Source organism: Electrona antarctica, assembly GCF_951216825.1.
Source record: "Electrona antarctica genome assembly, contig: scaffold_227, whole genome shotgun sequence".
Taxonomy (NCBI): domain Eukaryota; kingdom Metazoa; phylum Chordata; class Actinopteri; order Myctophiformes; family Myctophidae; genus Electrona; species Electrona antarctica.
Window position 1 is genome coordinate 17,501 of NW_027637222.1, and position 5,476 is coordinate 22,976.

The following is a 5,476-nucleotide window of genomic DNA, read 5'->3' on the forward strand; positions in this document are numbered from 1 at the left end:
GTGTAGAACGGTACTACATTAATAACACCTGGAGGTGTAGAACGGTACTACATTAATAACACCTGGAGGTGTAGAACGGTACTACATTAATAACACCTGGAGGTGTAGAACGGTACTACATTAATAACACCTAGAGGTGTAGAACGGTACTACATTAATAACACCTAGAGGTGAAGAACGGTACTACATTAATAACACCTAGAGGTGTAGAACGGTACTACATTAATAACACCTAGAGGTGTAGAACGGTACTACATTAATAACACCTAGAGGTGGAGAACGGTACTACATTAATAACACCTGGAGGTGTAGAACGGTACTACATTAATAACACCTGGAGGTGAAGAACGGTACTACATTAATAACACCTGGAGGTGAAGAACGGTACTACATTAATAACACCTGGAGGTGTAGAACGGTACTACAGCATTAAAGGAGAGTTCCTCTGGGTTGGGAAAGCTGGGTTTTTTTTGTTGGTTTTTTTCACTTTTCTTCATATAATTGTCATCATATAATAAAATAGCAGCAGGGCTGTGGGCGGTTCAGAAACCAGTCTGTGTCTCATAGGAGGGCTGTGGGCGGTTCAGAAACCAGTCTGTGTCTGATAGGAGGGCTGTGGGCGGTTCAGAAACCAGTCTGTGTCTCATAGGAGGGCTGTGGGCGGTTCAGAAACCAGTCTGTGTCTCATAGGAGGGCTGTGGGCGGTTCAGACACCAGTCTGTGTCTGATAGGAGGGCTGTGGGCGGTTCAGAAACCAGTCTGTGTCTCATAGGAGGGCTGTGGGCGGTTCAGAAACCAGTCTGTGTCTCATAGGAGGGCTGTGGGCGGTTCAGAAACCAGTCTGTGTCTCATAGGAGGGCTGTGGGCGGTTCAGAAACCAGTCTGTGTCTCATAGGAGGGCTGTGGGCGGTTCAGAAACCAGTCTGTGTCTCATAGGAGGGCTGTGGGCAGTTCAGAAACCAGTCTGTGTCTCATAGGAGGGCTGTGGGCAGTTCAGAAACCAGTCTGTGTCGAGGGCTGTGGGCGGTTCAGAAACCAGCCTGTGTCTCATAGGAGGGCTGTGGGCGGTTCAGAAACCAGCCTGTGTCTCATAGGAGGGCTGTGGGCGGTTCAGAAACCAGTCTGTGTCTCATAGGAGGGCTGTGGGCAGTTCAGAAACCAGTCTGTGTCTCATAGGAGGGCTGTGGGCGGTTCAGAAACCAGTTTGTGTCTCATAGGAGGGCTGTGGGCGGTTCAGAAACCAGTCTGTGTCTCATAGGACGGCTGTGGGCAGTTCAGAAACCAGTCTGTGTCTCATAGGAGGGCTGTGGGCGGTTCAGAAACCAGTCTGTGTCTCATAGGAGGGCTGTGGGCGGTTCAGAAACCAGTCTGTGTCTCATAGGAGGGCTGTGGGCGGTTCAGAAACCAGTCTGTGTCTCATAGGAGGGCTGTGGGCGGTTCAGAAACCAGCCTGTGTCTCATAGGAGGGCTGTGGGCAGTTCATAAACCAGTCTGTGTCTCATAGGAGGGCTGTGGGCGGTTCAGAAACCAGTCTGTGTCTCATAGGAGGGCTGTGGGCGGTTCAGAAACCAGTCTGTGTCTCATAGGAGGGCTGTGGGCAGTTCAGAAACCAGTCTGTGTCAGAGGTTAAGGTTCAGAGGTCAACCTACCTGACAGACACCAGGGCGATGCAGGCTCCCAGGTCCTGGAAGGCGAGGTAGAATCCTTTCTTGCTGAGGTTCGTGATGTCACGAACCTCTGTGTTCAACTTCATCACACGATCACCCACGTCAATCTGGACAGGAGAGGGGAGGAGAGCAATTAATTTAGATTGGAGAGGAGAGGAGAGGAGAGGAGAGGAGGTCTGATAGCATTAACCTGATTGAGACCATTTCCGCAATTGAAGCTTTTATTTGTAGGGTTCATTAAAAAAAAAGAAAATGCCCCAACCCCCAAAAAAGATTAATCGATTAATCGTTTTTATTGAATCATACTAATCCATTTTCATTTGACACATTTACACATTCCTAGTGTGTGTGTGTGCCTACCTGTGTAAAGCTCTCGTCAGCAGCGATCGTGTCCATCTTAACGTATTGACTCTCTTTGATGAACCACAGGTTGGAGCTGTTGGACTCATAGTAGAACATGTTGAATGTCTGGAACACACACACACACACACACACACACACACACACACACACACACACACACACACACACACACACACACACAAGTCATTCTTAAAATGAACTGATTTAGAGGTGTCTCTGTGTCGTTATATTGTCAGGGAGGTGTCTGTGTCGTTATATTGTCAGGGAGGTGTCTCTGTATCGTTATATTGTCAGGGAGGTGTCTCTGTGTCGTTATATTGTCAGGGAGGTGTCTCTGTGTCGTTATATTGTCAGGGAGGTGTCTCTGTGTCGTTATATTGTCAGGGAGGTGTCTCTGTATCGTTATATTGTCAGGGAGGTGTCTCTGTGTCGTTATATTGTCAGGGAGGTGTCTCTGTATCGTTATATTGTCAGGGAGGTGTCTCTGTATCGTTATATTGTCAGGGAGGTGTCTCTGTATCGTTATATTGTCAGGGAGGTGTCTCTGTATCGTTATATTGTCAGGGGGGTTTCTCTGTATCGTTATATTGTCAGGGGGGTTTCTCTGTATCGTTATATTGTCGGGGAGGTGTCTCTGTATCGTTATATTGTCAGGGAGGTGTCTCTGTATCGTTATATTGTCGGGGAGGTGTCTCTGTATCGTTATATTGTCAGGGAGGTGTCTCTGTATCGTTATATTGTCGGGGAGGTGTCTCTGTATCGTTATATTGTCAGGGGGGTTTCTCTGTATCGTTATATTGTCAGGGGGGTTTCTCTGTATCGTTATATTGTCGGGGAGGTGTCTCTGTATCGTTATATTGTCAGGCAGGTGTCTCTGTATCGTTGTATTGTCAGGGAGGTGTCTCTGTATCGTTATATTGTCAGGCAGGTGTCTCTGTATCGTTATATTGTCAGGGAGGTGTCTCTGTATCGTTATATTGTCAGGGAGGTGTCTCTGTGTCGTTATATTGTCAGGGAGGTGTCTCTGTATCGTTATATTGTCAGGGAGGTGTCTCTGTATCGTTATATTGTCAGGGAGGTGTCTCTGTATCGTTATATTGTCAGGGAGGTGTCTCTGTATCGTTATATTGTCAGGGAGGTGTCTCTGTATCGTTATATTGTCAGGGAGGTGTCTCTGTGTCGTTATATTGTTGGGGAGGTGTCTCTGTATCGTTATATTGTCAGGGAGGTCTCTCTGTGTCGTTATATTGTCGGGGAGGTGTCTCTGTATCGTTATATTGTCAGGGAGGTGTCTCTGTGTCGTTATATTGTCGGGGAGGTGTCTCTGTATCGTTATATTGTCAGGGAGGTGTCTCTGTATCGTTATATTGTCAGGGAGGTCTCTCTGTGTCGTTATATTGTCAGGGAGGTGTCTCTGTGTCGTTATATTGTCAGGGAGGTGTCTCTGTATCGTTATATTGTCAGGGAGGTCTCTCTGTGTCGTTATATTGTCAGGGAGGTGTCTCTGTGTCGTTATATTGTCAGGGAGGTGTCTCTGTATCGTTATATTGTCAGGGAGGTGTCTCTGTATCGTTATATTGTCAGGGAGGTGTCTCTGTGTCGTTATATTGTCAGGGAGGTGTCTCTGTATCGTTATATTGTCAGGGAGGTGTCTCTGTGTCGTTATATTGTCGGGGAGGTGTCTCTGTGTCGTTATATTGTCAGGGAGGTGTCTCTGTGTCGTTATATTGTCAGGGAGGTGTCTCTGTGTCGTTATATTGTCAGGGAGGTCTCTCTGTGTCGTTATATTGTCAGGAAGGTGTCTCTGTATCGTTTACGACAGTCAGTCACTCATATATGATACATTATGTTTCTTTTTTTTATCATCATTTATTTTGAGGATTTTCTCTTTTTTTTACATAGACACAAAGACAACACAGACTTACAATACAAGACAGTTACTTAAAAAAAAGTAATATACAATAATATATATAAGAACAACAATGAAGAACAAAGAAAATGAAAGAAAAAGGAAAAAAATATATAATAATAATTCCCAAGTGGTACAGGGTTGTGGAATGCATGTGTGCAAAGTGATGGTGGGTTTCGTCCTACATAGAATCAACTGTGCTCTTCGATATAGTCCAAAAAGGGGGTCCATACCTCTACGAATACATCTGGCTTATTTTGTGTTTCGTATTTAAGTCTCTCAAGTGGTAGTAGTGACATTATTTGGGCCGTCCACATATGTTCTGAAGGTAACTCATCTGTCTTCCATAAAATTAAGATACATTTCTTTGCTAAGAATCTAAATAGATCAAATAGTTTCCTATGGGCAGAGCTCATATTTACATTTGGGTCAGCCCCCAAGAGATATAACAGAGGGGATTTCTTCAATTTTATCTTGAGGATTTTTTCCATTTGATCGTGAATTATTTGCCAAAAATGTTTGGACAAAACCAGAACATATGCGGGTAGTACAGTCTGTTTCTAAAACCAGAACATATGCGGGTAGTACAGTCTGTTTCTAGCGAAAATGTAACTAATTCAGTAGCAGTAACAATAGAGAGTATGCACATGCATGACTTTCCCATCAAGACACACCCCCCTCATCTAGGACACGCCCCCCTCATCTAGACATTGAGCAGCATGGAGTGTTGGAGTTTGGAAGCGCTCGTTGGAAATCACTCAACCGTCCTGCCGTACCACCTGTTTCTAAATGTCACATAATGCAGGGGCAGCAAAATGTTGCGTTATTGAAAACAAGCACTTCCGAACTCTGACACTTAGAAAAATGATCACATTTATTGACAGAAAGTAGCTCATAACGTTTCTATGGTGGATTTTTATGAAACACCCTGTTTAAGGTGTACTAACCTCCCGGGCAGGCTGTTTAAGGTGTACTGACCTTCCGGGCAGGCTGTTTAAGGTGTACTGACCTCCCTGGCAGGCTGTTTACGGTGTACTAACCTCCAAGGCACCCTGTTTAAGGTTTAATAACCTCCAAGGCACCCTGTTTAAGGTGTACTGACCTCCCGGGCAGGCTGTTTAAGGTGTACTGACCTTCCGGGCAGGCTGTTTAAGGTGTACTGACCTCCCTGGCACCCTGTTTAAGGTGTACTAACCTCCCGGGCAGGCTGTTTAAGGTGTACTGACCTCCCGGGCAGGCTGTTTAAGGTGTACTGACCTCCCGGGCAGGCTGTTTAAGGTGTACTGACCTCCCGGGCAGGCTGTTTAAGGTGTACTGACCTCCCGGGCAGGCTGTTTAAGGTGTACTGACCTCCTTACAGCTCCCGGGCACCCCGGGCAGGCTGTTTAAGGTGTACTGACCTCCCGGGCAGGCTGTTTAAGGTGTACTGACCTCCCGGGCAGGCTGTTTGGGCAGGCTGTTTAAGGTGTGTACTGACCTCCTTACAGCTCCCGGGCACCCCGGCAGGCTGTTGCAGTCTCTCAGGGTGAACTTGACC

The 5,476-nt window shown here is 46.2% G+C and overlaps 1 pseudogene across 1 annotated transcript in view; it reads right to left on the reverse strand.

Annotated features, from left to right (window-relative positions):
• The window catches only part of LOC306919044 (ephrin type-A receptor 3-like), a 48,127-nt pseudogene that overhangs the window by 17,401 nt on the left and 25,250 nt on the right, over window positions 1-5,476 (reverse strand). Inside the window, exons 10-12 of the transcript in view lie at window positions 5,417-5,469; window positions 2,028-2,135; window positions 1,650-1,774 (exon numbers count right to left, since the gene is read on the reverse strand). The product of the transcript in view is annotated as an ephrin type-A receptor 3-like (transcript). The remainder of the gene's footprint in view (window positions 1-1,649; window positions 1,775-2,027; window positions 2,136-5,416; window positions 5,470-5,476) is intronic.